Genomic DNA, 18,447 nt, shown 5'->3' on the forward strand with positions numbered 1-18,447 from the left:
CAGTCATCCCAATAGGAGGATTGCAATATTCCTGTGAGTAGTTCAGGCTCTTGTTTGCAGTTTCTTCTTCATTAGGAATTCTGTGCAACCCCGAGACTCCCCGGGGCTCACCCGGCAACACAACACCCTGACTTACCCTGTCTCACCTATAGCCTTCCCCTTCTCTACTCTCCTTGTCTTTCCTCCTGAAATTGTAATTCATTTGACTCGCCTTCACACCTTCCCATTTTGTATTCAGTCACTGCCTCTCTGCCAGTATGATTTTATGAACCCCATCTTCTCCAAGTCTTGATGGCAACAGTTTAAATATCATATATTCATTTGATACTGACTATTGCTATTGTTGGAGTCTTTCAACTGTCCTCATCATTTTCCTCTCCTCATTTATATTTTCATTTCCTAACTTCCCTTTTATTTTCGTGTGTACATCTCAGTGGATCTACTTCTATAATAAATCTGTGCCTGTACTCACCCATCTGATTCTCCTGCTCCTCCTCTCCTCCTCTGGTTTCATCTCTGCACTCCTCTCTGCAGAAACCTTAGTGACCCTCCTTTTAACCTTGTCATCTTAAATAACCCTCTCACCACCTTCTCCTCCCGTTCACATCTCTTCAGCCTCACTCTAACCTTAATGTCCTCCTTCTTTCACCTCTTAACCCCATACTGCCCACCACATAGCTTGTATTGTCTCTCGTGAAGGGTCTTTCCCTCTTTTCAACAGAATCTGTAATTATTCTCACAACTGCAGTGCTGTAATTTCTCGTGACCCTGCCCAGTTGCTTAATCTTTTACTCTCTTCTTCTACCCCTTCCTATACTCCTCACACTTTTTTCTTCCTCTGCTTAGTCTAAAATTGAATTTTGTTCTCTATTTTTATTTCATTGTTTTTTTATGATGCATGGTAATTTAGCCATGTTGCACACAAATGCAAACGTCCCCAAATTGAATTTGTTTATATGGAAAAAGAAATGTCATTGAGCATGTTGCTTCAGGACTGCATTAGTGTTAGATGGAACACATAACATTTCACTTAAAAAATGCAAGTTGTACAATCTGTGCATTGATATCTAACAAGTATGATATCCTATTTATGTTATCAGCAATAACCATTTAATGTATTTAATTATGTTATAGTAGTTTCCATTGTTCGTGGCAGACTGTCCTTCCTGTGCTGTATTCACATTTCCTTTACAAGCACAAGAGATTTACAGGAAACAATTCATGCACGCAATACAGAGTTCTGATATCTGTTTACCTTCAGTCTCCCATAGCCGTGTCAGAGTTCCATTCAGTTGATGCTAATGCAAAATGCTAATGCTAAATTAACGTTTAGTGCTCCTGCAAAACACAGGGTGGCTTTTACTGTGAAGCAGCAACATCCGTGTCATGGAGTTCATGGTGTCCGTGATCAATCATCAGAAATGTTTCTTAAAACCACTTTGTCAAACCACACAGGGCCAAAATGTGAAGGCGTATATTTATAATCAATATCATTAAATCCTAACTTGTGATCATTGACTCAACACTGGTTGTTTAGTTTTGTATGTCTATGCCTTATGTAAAGCGTCTTTATTTGTTTTGAAAAGCGCTATATAAATTTGACGTATTATTATTATTATTATTATTATTATATAACTGCTCATTCTACTTCTCCCAGCTATATCACATCTCCTTTTCTTTGCAGGTTCACTTCCAATGTGTCACATTTTACCTATCCAAAGCTCATTTGACCTTTTGACTTATTCCTTCCTCTTCAGTCAGTCAGTTGTAATTTCCCCCATCTTAATCCTGCACACCTGTACCCCCTTTCTTATTCTCCTGTCAACTTACTCTGACAATTACAAGTGTTTTGTTCCTCCTTTGACCTTGCTCATCCCAGTTACTTTCCTGCTCACCCCCTCCTTATGTTCTGCGTCTCCTTAAACCCAGTTAGTTAACTCAGATTCTCTCTGCGTACCTGTTGCCAGACAGTATCTGTCCTCTGTCTGCCTCTGGCTTTGTGTGGACCTCTCGACATCCCTCTATGCCTCTCTTTCTCTGTCAGTCTAGCCAAGGCAGCAGCAGAGGATGGCATAATTCAATTTTGGCCACCTGGGGTTGTGTGTGTGCGCATGTTTCATATTGGAACTACTGTGTTAATTTGCAAGGATGGAAGAAATAAGGAGCAGACAGACACTACTATGGGCTGTGTATTGTGGGCCACCTGCAGCCCATCCATTTTGTTTACCATTCTCTGTACGCCCCAGGGGGGGTCTGGGAGATTGTAGCCATGGGATACCAACACATATGTATCATGCTCTGATTGGTTCAGCCTGCCATCAGCTAGGGATGTATTAGACCTGCAGTCTAATACATCCTTGTGATACTCCTTGTATCTCACTCTCTCTGCCCTTACTCTCTCTTTTGTCTGTAATTCCCTCAGCTGTGTGTTGTGTTTTTTTGCCAGTAAAACCCCTTTCTGTCCCTTTATTTTTCCACTGACAGACCGTTAGAGAGAGAGAGAAAAAAAGGGAGATAGAGAAAGAGAGAATACTGTTGAAAGGGATATGGAGAAAACAAGTGACCGCAGGAGATTGAGAGTTATCAGTGGGATGTGTTAAGGGTTAGCACAATGTGTGGATGTATAGACATGAAAGCAGAGCGTAGGATGTTGTCTAACTGTGGTACCAGGAGTGGTATCAGGTCTGTGCTCAGAGGCAGTTTAGGTGAATTGGAAACTCATTTGTAAGTTTGAATATGTTTATCTGTCAATATGAGTTAGCTTTGTGACCTCTCTGGGGGGTTCTGTCTCTTACCCAATGCATGCTGGTAGGCTCCACTCCTTACAACACTGAACATGATGAAGGGTTAAAGAGGAATTTTATTTTTTATTGGTTGTTAAGTTATTGAAGTGTTTATGTAATAGTCTGCAACATTTTCAGATTAATATAATATTTTGTGTCTGTATATTGTCGGTCACAGTAATAAAACCAACCCAAACTGGGTCATGTAACCTTTTTTTATTTGCTTTTCAAAACCCCTTCAAGCAAGGCTGCAAAAGGAATACAAAGTTCCACATACAGAAATACAAACAACTTTGGTTTCTCTCTGAGCTGCATATGGAATTTCAGTTTCTTTCCATATTTATTACATGCTTTATTAAGGCATACCAATTTAATCACTTGAACATATTTCATGTTTGATTTGATCTTATTCTCAGAATAAACAACTTTGCACCATCACCAACACAATCTCTCAGTCCCTTTTTAAAGATATAGACATTTTGTTATGAAGTGTCACTTTACAAGCAAAAGATACCTCCGTTTGTCCTCCTTAAGCCTATTCTTAGCACAATGTGTGTCTTGGGAAACATAAAAGCTTGGATATGGAAATAAGACACTGTTCAACTTTATGATGTCAAAATGTCTCACAAGCCGAAAACAAAGTTGTTACATTGAATGAAGATGGATGTCAAGATGTGACTTTGCTCTTGATAGAAACATTTAATGAGGAAAAGCCAAACGACACCAAACCAAACCTGAACCCTAACGAGGTCCCACGGTGGCACGCCCACACGGGTTAACGAAACAAATCCTCCAGTGCATTTTCATAAATGTTTCACTCTGAAATGTGCATGTTTATTTGTTCTGTGTGAAAACCTCTGAGGTCAGGGAGAGGTCATACAACTGTAGACAGCTTAACATATTATTTATTTATTACTTATTGTTTATTTATTTATTATTCACATATTTTTTATAGGACGAGTACCAAAGCAGGCAAGTGACTCGTGCATATGCTTTTCAATCAATGTTAGCATGAATACATCACTAAATTAATGATTTCTTAGTCACCAAAACACCCTTTTAAAAATGTGACTATAATGTGTTCTTCTTTTGCCCTCCCATTTATCAAAATTAACCTTTTGTCAGATTTAAATAAATGAGTGACCGTAGGCAAGCCTCCAACAGAGGCTCATTGAATTAACATTATTCATAAATGACTAAATACCTTTTTCAATAGCTTTTACATGAATCCCCGGGGCCGATCATTCAAAATGATTCCGTCAGTATGAATGTAAATCGTACCAGCTGCACTCTGATGTGTTTCCTTACAGGTGATTGAGTCTGTCAATCTATAAATAATCAGCATGACACGTCTCAAATGTTATTATCCCCAAGGAACTCGTGTTTATGCCTTTATGAGAGCAACACTCTCTTCCTCGATGGGTTTTCTTTGCCTCCAGTCTTCTTTCTTTCCCCTTTCAATAGCAAATGGACAAATGGAGAAAATATGTTTTTTGATTCTTGTTGTTCTGAGTTCGTACTCATGGTTTAATGCATTCACTGTAAGTCGCTTTAAAAAATAAATAAAAGCATCAGCTATATGAAATGTAAAATATATGTTACAATGTTTGAATATTGGGAAGTTTTTAGTTTAAAATATGTAGTTTACTTCATAACCAATGCAGGTTATCTTACTGAGATGACACAATTGTGCTTTTGATCTTTGACCTTTGACTAAAAAACGACACACTCAACAGAATGAATATAAAGCAATGTCTTCCTTCAGTTGAGGACTTTCTCTGTTAAACATGGAGCTGTATGTATCCTATTTATTGTTTTCTGCATGACTTTGTTACAAAATAAGCAGAATAGCAATTCAACTATGATTGGCTCTTGTGCTAAACCATTATTTCTTACGACAAGGGACACATAAATATGTTTCCAAAGGGAAAAAGAAGTTGCAGGCAGAAATGGAAGCACACTTTCCTCATTGTCATTAAAACTTCATATAGCTGCAGTGCAGTGGCTGCAGGCTACGCTGGAGGAGAGTGCATCTGTTTTCTACAAGTCAGTGTCTTGCACTGCTCCTTTTACCAAACCTTAGTTTGTTCATCAATGAGATGAATCGTGTGATGAAGCTTAGACTTATGCACACAATTCACAGAATCGATTTTTAAATGAATTCTTTAAACGAATAGACCCGTCAACTCAATTGCTTCATGAAACAAATGAGATAAGCATATGGCTTGTACTCCTCTCCCACCTGTGAAGTTGACCAACATAACAGGTAAAAGTGTCTGGCCCATCACAACCAACCCACAGACACTCGAACATTGTGTTTATTCACATTGCCCCTAATAATTCATAAAACAAATTATTCTCATACTGCAATATTCAAGTGGTTGGATGACTCGGTTGCAAACATTTCTCCATATGAATTGTATCTGATTGTGTCATGTGAAAGCTACAGCACACCCAAATAAGATTCTTGGAGGAGAAAAGATGAACTTGTGGAACCATTTCATACCCTTGATATAGCCGAGCACTAGCGTGATACTTTTTGACCCAGAAATTGCATTTCTGTTGCATGACCCGTTGTCCAGTCTTCTGAGAAAACTCCCAGTATAGCAGTGTGTGAGTCAACCACTGGCCTCTTCTTGGCCTGTGGTAGATAAGCAAATGTTTCCATATAACCGAAACGACTAAAGTTTAATGACCTGGATAAATGTTGAGACACACAATCTGAATTCAGACCAGTGACCGCTCGAAAGCAGGCTCGGCTTTCTTCCTGTTTTTGTTCTTATTGCCTGCGTCAGTGGAGAGAGACTTGTGGTGTATGCTGTGACTGGTCGATTGACACACAGTATTGATGCTGGCCAGTCCCAATCAAGGTCATCGTGATGCTTGCTAATCTCAATCGACGAGGATCACTCAGCAGCTTGTTGCATGGAGGACAGCATTCCTCTTAGCGCAGAATGACACATCTATATCAGAGAAAAAAAACCCATGTAAATATTGAATGATGGACCTTCAGTTAAATGGAATAAGCGTTTAATAGAAAAACCCACTTGGTTATTACTCCTCAGCAGAGTGCCCTTCATGTACAAAAAGCTTTTGAACCCTAGAGGACGTGGCGTCTTTGTTGACATAACGAATTTGAAAATTCCCCTTTTTTTTTACCTAATAATAATTATCATCATCATTATCTTTATCGTGCATCAAGCTGTCAGCATTTAAAGAAGTGTAGCCGAGGTCAGGAAGAGTGCTAAGGTCATAATGACCCTTTTAGCGTGCTGTGGAAGGCAGTATCTACGGTCTATGACTAATGCGAGCAGTTGGCAGGCACCATACACATTAATACATGCATACACACATAGCTGCACAGACTGACGCACACATGCATTATATCTACGATACAAAGGCACACAAACTAACCTCAAGCTCCACACTGACTACAGTGTCAGTGACGGACTGGGTTAGGGGCGGGGCTGGGCATTTCTCTGTATCACTGACCCGTATTAAGTTACTATAGTATTCCCTAGAGAGAGGATATGATCCTCTGTGTCATTGGAACATGAAGGGTAAACGGAGGTATGGGGGAGGAGAAGCGGCAAAGGAATGAGAGGGGGTTGAGAGAAGGAGGGAGACAGCATGTGAAGGGAGAGAAATGTAGGGTGTCACATCGAATGAGTAAATCCTGAAAAGGATGAAGGGAAGACTGATGCGAGAGTAGAGAGTCAAAACCCCGAGAAGTTTAATTCATATCATAGGCTCTTGAAAGTCTAGATGGGGCAAGAAACATACACGGTCAGACAATCATACAGGTTTTAGACGAATGGCAACCTCAACATAAAAGACACTCGGCATTAGTTTACTTTATAGTGTGAATTTATATTTTTGACCAAAATTAATCTTTGTCATTTCGCATCATCACTGACAGGTGTACAATAGTATAAAATAATGGTTAATATTCTGTGTCAACTATGTAAATAGTTGCTATAAATGGGACTTATTATTTATTTAAAGATAAAATCTGACAATAATTCCTAAAATTAGAATCGAGACTTGTGATACACGGCAGGGTCACAGTAGATACTTGAGACCTGGAACTTGACATTAGCAGGCTGGCTTATGGTGATGATGATGATGGCGACTAATGGGCGAAAGCTGCTACTGAGAGCATGATAGAGATTTATCTTTCACACTATCCCAGCTTCTCTTCCTCAACTTTCTCAACTAGTTCTTTCTCAGTGTTGCTATCTGTCTGTAATTCTTCCTTTCTTATCCTGTCGTCTCCTTCTCCGCCAAATTCCTCTCATGTTTCTTTCTCTCCCTCACACTACCCACACTCACTGCTGTCTGCCTGTCTGTTAGCCCCCCCCCCCCCCCCCCACCCCCCCAACACACACACACACACAGAGCTAATGCCAACCATTAGCTCTGTTTCTACCAGAATTGAAAATCTGGCAGACTCTGAACAAAACCATAAATAAGATACGGTGTGGATATAAATAACTGTGATCTATCATCTGCCACAGAGGTCAGTCAGAAGGACAGTATCTTGGATCAAAAGATGAAACAATAAAGGACATTTTCCTCTTCAACCCATTTCTCTTCCATTCTATTGTCTTATGATTTCCTCCTCTGATATTATTAGCTTCCATTTAGGACATTTTGAGCTTGATGCAATATCATTTCTGCTGATATCCTGCTTCTTAAGACTAAAAATAATGTATGTGTTGAGAAATCTTTTAAGTTGTAGTAATGGTACTATATAGTTATGATAATTCATATTTGTACAATCAGCAGTTCAAAAAACTCAAATGTAAGACGATTACACAAGTCATCAATTCAGTTTTTCCCATGACAGTGAAATGGTATGGAGCTGATTTGGAACCAGCCTGATTATTCACTGTATGTTAACAATGTTAATCATGTATTACAGATCACTGAGCCTGGATAAATGATCCAATTACATCTGAGGTTAGTATGATTATGCTCATATTTTGTTAGGCATGGTTCTATGCTTGTTTGCCTACATGCTCCAATGCATCGTGTGTCCTGAACTGCACCACAGACTTTTGGCACAGGTTAACATGAACTCAGTTCTGGATGCAGCAAGCTTTAAAAAATGTAGATTAAAATGTGGAGTCTTTATGATTTTGTAGTTTTCCAAATGGAGGCTGGAAATGCATTCATTTCAAGTCACTGTATGCCATTGTGCTGCCTCATTAAATGGTTTCAAGTATGTGTTTTTTAATATATAAATGTAATTCTTCTTTGTTGGAGAGTGCAAATAAACTCTTGCAGTCACAGCTGGAGAACCCAGTGGCCTGTGCATACATGTGACCGTGTCTGAGTGTGTGCGCTAATTTAGGACACAGCACTAATGACCAAATTTGTATTCAGCTCATGCACACAGGCAGGAGGGGCACATGGACTCACACTAGTGTGCGCACACGCATTGAGATGTGTGTCTGTGAGTGTGTGCATGTATGTGAATACTGTATGTTGTTCTGGCTGCACACCCATTCCCTGCCTGTGTTCGATGACGAGGTCACTGGGCCGAGCCTCTTAACTTCACAGTTCAATTTGGATTTGCATAATCCTGGCGCTAATTTCCACGGGATGCATCCATCCAGCGTATCTCCGACAGGTGACGGGGGTTAGAGAGCCGGGCCATGTTCCACTGCTCCAACGGACCAGAGTGAACAAACATGCAGGAGAAGAAGAGCGCGAGAAACACAGGATAAAGAATAGCTGATGATTTATTCCTGGAGTCACACACACACACACACACACACACACACACACACACACACACACACACACACACACACACACACACACACACACACACACACACACACACACACACACACAGTCTAGAAGGAGGAGTTGACCTGTAAAGTCAGTGATTCAATTGAAAATAATTTACAAGGAATATGATATATTATGAAATTTAAAAAAAGTAATATAAATGAGAAATGATCAATGGAATGGAATACAGATGAAAACTAAATTGCTACACAGACACAGTAGAGACTATACTTCTTGATCGGTAAGCATAAAGACGGCAGTGTTCATTTACTCGGAACATTACAATTAATGTCAAATTCACTCATTTTTAATTAGTCTGAAGCTCAAGATATTTCTTTATCAAAGTGGGCCTGCAAGCTAAACCGTTTGTCACTTATGCATAAAGGAAGAATAACAAGTATGGATTAAAGCTTTGTTTAAACGTGTCACTCAATCACTGAGCTAATTATTTTTCAACAAATCATGCCTCAACATACGGATTATGTAAAGTGTTGGCACGTTACAACAGACTCTAATATGACAGCTTAACATGGGGCATTTAAGAAGGAATGTATAACCTGCATGGTAAACAGTTCTAGCTAAATTGCTAATATCAATGGCTGTGGTTTAATACACTGAGAAGGGAACACCAGTACAGTGCACTCCCATCACGCTGGACCTCAGCTCCAACACCCCAAAGCCTGCACTTCCCTTTACTTTAGTCATTCCTCCCTGCCTGTTAAATGTCTGTGTCTTTCAAATGTCACACAGTACAAATACTACCTAACATTTTACATATGTTTTAACATGCTGTGTAATAATATATTGACTTTGACAAGTTCCCCATTACTACAATTTAGATTTTGATTTCTTATTTCTCATGTCTGATTTACTTCACTCCCCCTTATTCTGATTATCAATTTAAAGTCAATCCAGTAACATCTTTGACTTCACATCGTTTATCACATCATCAGACAAGGGTTTAACACTCAGTCTAGCAGGACAATGAACAAATGGGATTCCTTGACCGCAAGTTAATAATTAAGAAAAAAAAGACTAAAATCTTCATCCGAGGCAAGCAGAGGTGACAGTTGGCCTGGAGGTACCAAGATGGCTGCCGCTGTCGGAGTTTGACCCAGTGACACATTTCCTGCCCCATCTGTCTGTGGGACCCAGAGGAGGTGAGTCTCAACACCGGGGGAGCAGGAGAGAGAGAGTGTGTGTGTGTTTGTGTGTGTACGCACACGCACACTCACACTCACACGCATGCACACACACGCACACACACACACGCACACACACTTTGCCGACAGCGGTGTGCTGTCAACCCCTGCTGTTAATTTGTATCAGACACGCAGGGAAGAAATCCAAATCTCTTTGCTGCCCTTTTCTTTTCTTCATTAAGATCGTTCATCTTCGTTCCATGCTGTGTCTTTGACCCTTATCTTTCTGAGCATTCTCTCTCTCACCTTGTTTTTCTGCTTTTTGTTAAATCTTTTATCGCCTCTCTCTCTCTCTCTCTCTCCCTCTCTCTCTCTCTCTGTCTGTCTCTCTCATGCATAAGTAAATGAGAACTACGGAAACACATTTTTCGACTCAATATTTTTTAAAAGCTGCATAATTGAGAAATCTGAAAGGTGAGAAACAAACAATACAGACCTGGTCACACTGGAAATTAAATCAATCTTTCCAAAACAGTTGGTTATAAAAATGTGGTGATGTAAAGGTGACTCTGTTGGGACGACTGTAGCTGGCAGACGAGCCGCTAACACGCAAGCCAGCTTGGTTTCTATCATTTTTATCCAAATGGAAAGGGAGGAAGGAAATTACGAAAATAAGTAAGGAAGAGCAGGATGAGAAAGACGTTTGGAATGTTAGAAGGGAGACAGGGAGTTGACCGACATTGTGAAATAAAGAGAGAGAAAAAGAGGAGAGTCACAAATAAGGCAAGCACACGGGCACAGTCCTTTCAGGGATCACCATCTCACAGTATCTCAAGCTAACAGGCCTCGTCATCTTACAATCCTCAGAAATCTGATTGATCAAAGTATCGCTCCTTCGAACCTCGGTGTGTGTGAGTGTGTGCGTGTGTGTGTGTGTGTGTGTGCTCCCTCTCTTTTCTCTCCCTTCCTCATTCACCACCCAGCACCCTACTTCTTCCTCAGTAATGAGTAGCATGATACAGCAGAATGTAAAATACCTTGAATGAGTAAAATGGCAGTTAATGTATGTCTTGGGGACTATTTACGTCCCTTTCTTTCCCCCTTTGAAGCTCAGACACACAGACGTCACGTCGGGCGAAGTAATGAACTCCCTTTCCCCTCTTCTCCTCTATTCCAAGCCTCGTCTCCCTCCTTTCTCTTGATTTAGCTCCCCACTTTCTCCATTCATTTGGTCCTCTCCTCTCCCCACCACTCTTTTCTGCCCTGCAACAGAGAAACTCAGGGGTGAACAATTCCCCTGAATCTATTCAGAATTTTGATGGTGTTTGCTAAACATGATCTACCTTCACTTACTGTACTGTAAGTCTGAGTGTATAGAAATGTCAGTCATGTGCATTCGTGCATGTGCATTCTGTATATGAGGTCATAATCAATTAGATTAATGGTACATAGTGTCTTAGACTTGTTCATGCATAATAAAAATCCCCTGTCTTGTCTGGGCCATGGGATGCAATTGATTAAATGGTTATTATATACTATCTGTATGTAAGCCTTTTAAAATGCATGTGTGTTCATGCAGGTCTGAATGTGTGAGCGTGCCAGCAGTGTGTACAGTATGTGTGTATGTGACAGTATGTGTCCTCATAAGGCGGGCTGATGTATTTCTGTCCAATTAGCAAGTGACCCAATTCTCTCTGGCTGTCTCCGAGTCACTATGTGGTTTTAATGGCTTCACTCTATCATCATATCCAATCTCCCTGTCTGCATTACAGTGGAACACCACTCAATGTAACTTCTCTTACCAAGGCCAGTTCAATCAATATGTGGACTTGAACCCTGTCAACACAAACACACACACACGCACACACACACACGCACACGCACACGCACACACACACGCACACACACACTCATCCACTGACCACTTACATGTTTTGTGGCTTTAAGGTGGATACATCCAAAACTTTTTAATTCATAGATCTTATATTCAATCTCCAAGTTGTCAGGCTCTTTTTGCTGTACCATCACTTATTTTATTTTTTTCTCTTAAAAAAAAAAAAGTACTTCATTCTATGGCATTAATTACAGAAACCTGACCATGTATCTGTATTTCCTTCCTTATTGGTCACCTTTTCTATCTTCTCCCATTAATTTCTGCGTTGCTCTTGACTTTTGGGAAATATGCTTATTAGCTTGTTTTCTCCAGATTTTGTGCTAAGCTAAACTAAATGGCTGCTGGTGCCTTATAGAGACATGCAAGTGGTCTTCTCATCTAATTCTTGGCAAATTCAAGCCAATTTACAATTTGGCCCGAGTGGGCAAGAAAATTAATTTGTGTATTCCTTTTAATATGAAGTGAATTGTTCTATAGAAGAACGCATAGGAGAACAAAATAAAAACCTTTTTGTCCCGACTGGACTTTTGTTGTGCACATGTATAATAGAATGACTTTACAACGATGGTGAGAACATAAATACTGGTGTCAAATATCAGTGGTTTATTTTTAAGTACATATTTCTCTTGAAATAGATAAGAACGCCTTCCTTCAAAATGCATGCCTCCCACAAGATGTATTATTCCTCACTGATTCCTTATCTGCCTGCAAGAAGTAGACGAGTCAGCCAAAAGGGAGCTGAAGTCAGCATCATGTCCAGTGTAATTCTCAGACTCCTTAACACAACTTTTGTGACGCATTTAAAAAATGAAAGCCAGGGATTGGTTGTTATGATTTCATTTTCTTGATTTGATGTCACCAGTGGTGTTTACTTGCAGCTAACATGATAGATCTCCATGTTTAGGACCGCTGGGTGTCAACAAATCAGAGTACACGATAGACACGCCACTATGAGTTCTCCTTTAATCCTCTGTTTCTCCCTCTCATGCAGAACTGGCTGATATCCAGGAAATGGTCCTGTGTCATTTAGATTGATGATCACCAAGCGATAACGCCATCACATTTGGTCCGGATGACAAGCCCATATATGTTGCTGTCACATGGCTGGTCGTTCTAGACCGCCATAGGACCTTTTATATCTTCCAGGCTCTGTAGTCTCTATAGCTGCACACACTTGAAGAGTTACTGAACCTGAAAATCACATTAATCTGGTATTCACATATGGCCATGACTGTAGCAGTGATATAACAATATTCTGTACTGAAAGAGGCACACTCTGAACAGGCCTTCACACTTGCTATAACACACAAACACAAACAGAAAAGGAGAGGCGTGCGTCCACTCTTCAGACATTGTGAACTGGTGCTGCAGTTTGACTTCATACCTCCCTTTCGGCTTCTGTGTGTGCATATGCGTGCATGTGTTATCTGTTCACACACCCGTGTCCGTCAGAGACTGCATCCTGCTGCCCCACTCTCCTGTTGCCATGGTGAACTCCCTTTGGCCTGCAGCTAGTGCATAGGTGTGTGTGTGGGTGTCTATCTTCATGTGGACAACTTCATGTTGTGCTTTTAACAAGTGTGCGCATGTATCCATGGCTGCATGTAGAGCAGTGTGCACTAATGCAGGTAAGTGTTTCTATGACCATTTGTGTACATGCACACAAACCTTGTGTACATGTTTGTACACTTTGTGTTTTATTGTGCGCACGTGTCCTCTGCGATCGAGTATGAAGGCAGATGTGGGAGAAGGGGTGTGATGACTCAGAGATTGTGGTAGGAAGAGGTCCTTGTTCTCTTGACTGCTTGTCATCCAGATTCCTCTCTCTGTCTCACACGTCTTCTTTTCAACTCTCCTCAAATAAATCCTCTTTTTTACACAGACTCTTGGCATGAAGTACTTTATTGATCACTGTTAAAGCAAAACATTATTGTCAAGTGGATGAATAAGCAGGTGGTTCAGTGATGTCTCACTAATCCGTCACACAGTCGATAGACAATTATGTTGGACAAACTTATCATTTGTATTATCCTTTCATAAAGTGAGAACTGTTAATAAAGGCAAATAAACAGCTGATGAGATGCAGAGGTGACTGCAGGCTGCAGACAGGAATGCTGCAGTCACAGACTGACAGGTCATGCAGGTACTTGGGAAGATGACACAAAGACAAACAGAGGGTCTTGGAGTTGATTATAGGCCCGTGCTGCAATGAATAGGACCTTTATGCTCCCAGTGAAGATAGCTGTGTATTTCACCATCAGAGTGACTTCCTATAGGCGATAACATCTCATAACCGTTTCACACAAACCTGAAAGAAATGGAAAAAGACCATGAGGAAAGAAAAACCCATTGGGAACCACCGCTGTAGAACATACACACTGACCAGGTTAATGTATTTGATTAACTTTCTTATCAGATTTTCAGATCAGAACATATTTAATTTTCTTTTCCTCATACCTTATTTTAATTATCTCCTTTAATTTTCTCCTTTTACCACTTCACTCAGAGTTCTCATATCTCCTTCCCTACTCGTTGCCGCTGTTCTATTCACACAGTCTGAGCTCATCCCTTTCTCCAATCCTTCTCTATTCCACTTTTTTCCCTTTCCCTTTTCTCCTCACCATCTTCTTCTCTAAATAGCTATCTTTTCCCATCCCCTCACTTTATCTACCTCACTGTCTTCCCACCATCTCCTTTTATTATTGTCTCCCACTATGTTATCGGCTCCCTCTATTCTAACCTCACCTCCTCTCACTTTTCTGGCTCTGTGTCTCCTTCGCTGGGCTCCATCCCCGACTCTGCGGTTTGAGTCACAAGGCAACACCGTGTAGGATTGTAGATAGATATGCCATCATATTTGTGTGTCTGTCACTGTCAAATGGTTGGTTTGTGCAGTTACAAACACCTCTGCTTCAAAGCGTCAACCCTGCTCCACCTAGCAACAGCCTGCATGGTGCACACTCTCCCTTTTTCTCTCTTTCTGCCCCCTCTCATCTCTCTTTCAATCCCCCCTCCCATGCAGTGACTGAGAATACTGGAGATTAATTTACATGCTCACATGCAGGTATACTGGCTCAGGCGCACACGCACACACTTCTCAGTTGCTGGTCTTTAAGCAGATCTGATGACGTTGGTGTCGGCTGCGTGAAAGCTTCTAAAGAATGATATTCAAAAAGAGACCTTTCGGTTACCACGACAACGATATGAATGTGACAGGTTCCTCGTGAATGCAGTTAGATTGAGGACATCTCCATGTAATTATACCTGGGTTGAGAGCTCACTTCAAATGTTCACATGAGTTAATATTTTAAGTGTAAGACGGCTCTGAAAATGGAGAGCTAGTGACCTTTAGTTTTAATATGTTGTATTAGTTTACACTTTTCACACACGCTATTTGAATATGAAATAATATTTTATTTCATATTCACAGACACGCCTTGCTTTTGTATAAACAGGGAGGGAATCTAAATTTAGACTGGGGATAGCAGGAATTTGAGTGTTTGTATTTGAATTTATTTATGTATTTAAATAGGAATTCTAAAGCGGGCAACAAGCCGAATACTGCTAATTTAAAGATTCCCTAGTGAGTTACATTAAAACTCTCTTAAACTTGTAAAGGGTTTTGGATTGCAACATTTATGAACTTGTGAAATTCCTCACATTCCATTTTTGTTTCACACATGTCTTAGAGGAAAGCTAGTTTCTTAAGCCGAGGTTCACTAATCATGAAGAGCTGCTGTCAGGTCATAAAGGTCGAGAAACCCTGACGCACCAAAGAGCGGGCTTCCCTCCTCGCCATTTTGGTCGTTTCATCCACGTCGAGGACCGGGATTGTGTCAACGAAATCAAATAGCGGAGAAAGTTGTGCACGACCTGGTGACTTAGTGGATTCAGCAGCTGAAAGCACACGGCTACATTATGGTAGAAATAGACGGCCATTTGGTGGCCTGAGGTGTGGTGCCTGAGACGCAATGTGGCTTTCGTACAAACCGGAGCACAGTGGACATGATCTTCTGTCTGCGACAACTCCAAGAAAAGTGCATCGAGCAGAACCGACCTCTGTACATGGTCTTTGTCGACTTCACAAAGGCATTTGACTTCACAAAGGCATTTGATACAGTGGGGAGGACCGGGCTGTGGCAGTTGCTGAGGATGCCCGGAGAAGTTCACAACCATGATAGAAGGTCTACATACTGGAATGGTGGCCAATGTGAGAGATGGAGGGGAGGTCTCGGATGCCTTTGCTGTAACAAATGGTGTCAAGCAGGGATGCGTACTGGCTCATACATCTTCTCCATCTTCCTATCAGCGATGCTCGAAGAGGCTTTTAGAGACAGTGGGGATGGAGTATATATTCAATCATGCCAGAGTGCTGACCTCTTCAACTTCAGAGCGAAAACTAAGACAACCAAGATACTGGTGAGAGAGCTACTCTTCGCAGACGACTGTGCATTGGTTGCTCACTCAGCAGAAGAGATGCAGAAGATTGTAGACGCGTTCGCCACTGCATCAGTACAGTTTGGCTTAAAGATCAACATTAAAAAGACAGAAGTGCTTTTCCAGTCGAACTCTGAAACATCCAGGCAGGAAGATATTATGGTCGATGGCACCACTCTGAACTCTGTACAAGAATTCACTTACCTCGGCAGCACAATAGTGCTTGTGCTGCTGAGGTAAGATGGCCGAATAGAAACTGAGATACAAAAGAGGATGTCAAAGGCTAGCATGTACTTTGGTCGGCTTCGTGAAAGACTCTGGAACAACCATCATGTGTCCGCAAGAGTAAAAGGGAAAATCTACAGAGGGATCATAATTTCCACCCTGCTGTACGGGGCTGAGACATGGACAGTGTACAGGAGCCAAGAGAAGAAGCTACACGCTTTTATGATGAGACATTTGCGGTCAATTTTGAAAATCAAATGGCAGGACAAGGTGACTAACACGGAGATTCTCAAGAGGACAGGACTCCCTTCTATGGAAGACCTCCTCATCAGAAAGAATCTCCGCTGGACAGGACACCTTCTGAGAATGCCAACCGATCGCCTTCCTCGCAGCTACCATCTGGCAAGCGACATCGTGGCCGCCCTCGGCTCCGCTATAAAGACACGATCAAGAGAAACCTTAAGAAAAGGGAAATTGACACCAACTCGTGGACATCTCTGGCGCTTCAGAGAGGTGCATGGAGAGTGGCTGTAAAGTAGTACATAAATTGAAAACAGTCTTTGTCGCTTCGCGACCGACAGCAAGGAGAGGAGCGAGACGGCCATTTAAAATCAGTGAGGATTTTGTCCCCCTGTCCAAGTGGAGATGACATCATCGAGGTGGTTCTTTTCCTTTCCCTGACATATTGAAGACGAGTCCCCCAGGTGGTGTATGATATACACCGGACAGGGAAACCTCTAGAGCCTTTCTCTTCAGACACTTTAAGCACATGCTCCAAATCAGGAACACTCATCTTTCATCTTGTGATAATACAAATATATGGACTTATATTAGTTGTGGAAATCTATCAGCAGCTGATATGATGAAGACAATTTTAGGACCTGAAACCTCTATGTTCATGTTTCAAAAATATAATTTCTTCTTTCCTGCTTTTTTCCTATCCTCTCCAGATTTGGAGCCCATAATTTGCATTATTTACATGTCAGAAATCATTCGATGAGGACCGGGCGTTGGTTTTTAAAGTGCTTTATGTTTTTAAGAACCTTTTGTATACCTTGAGGAACCTCTCTGTAGAAACCAGTTATGCCTCGGGACTGGTCGGTGGGCGTTAGTTATGGGATTTCATCCTTCTTGACGAGCATCCCTGTAATTAACTTCAGAATAAGATGAATTTTAGGCTAAGCAGCACTTTGTCTCTGGCAGCATCCCTTTGGTTAAGTGCCCCTCAATGTGGGGCCCTGTATTCAGGAAATGAAGCCTGGACATGATCAATAGAAGGAAAGGGATTGGATTTAACCCTTTGCATATATGAAAAAGATTAACAAGATCTCAGTTTATCCCTTACAATCTTAATCTCTTATTTGAGGGTGGCACTGAACTAAACTGTAATAATTACCCACTGTATTGATAAATTGCATGTGTCTGTATAGTAACATCAAATAAAAGACTAGTTCTGCAAAAATGAATGCGCATTTTGAATGCTGCTGTAACATTTTGATTGCTTGCCTTAATTTTTTTCCTTCGAAAACAAATCTATGGTTAAACTGTGCGGTTGATTACTGTGAGGTCATGAGTCCAGTTTCCCGAGAGCATTTAAAAGATCACAAAATGTCACTTTTTATTTAGTCATTTGACTGTCAAACTTAATTTTTAGGTAATTTTATTTTGCTATATTTTATTATAGTCTGGCAACAGTTTGGAGCTAACATAATTAACATAATTAAATTGTATCTTAACTGATAGAATTGTATCACTATGCACAGAAATGGAGTTTTACATATGCAATCACGCTTGGCTGGTTACATGTGTACAAAGTAACATCTGCTGAACTTTCTGCCATTGATTCTTTTCATATTAGTAAGCATATCATGCTTGCTAGACGCTAACCAGAGCGACAAAAAAGCCCCTGAGTTTTAATTTGTATTTTTTTCAATAACGGAAAAATATTGTATGTTTACAAAGAATCAATTGTGTTTTCAACTGGTAACCGATTTCAGGTTCATTATCAGGCATTTTCCTCACGACCAACAAATAATATTTTAGTATTTCTATGAGGAATACCTTGATTTAGAATGTTAATAAACTAAAATACTTCAAATGTCTTTTATGAACACATTTTCTTAGAATTAGAATACCAACGTCAGTAGAATAATAAATAAACTCTTTA

The sequence above is a fragment of the Cyclopterus lumpus genome, chromosome 23 (assembly GCF_009769545.1).
Source record: "Cyclopterus lumpus isolate fCycLum1 chromosome 23, fCycLum1.pri, whole genome shotgun sequence".
NCBI lineage: Eukaryota > Metazoa > Chordata > Actinopteri > Perciformes > Cyclopteridae > Cyclopterus > Cyclopterus lumpus.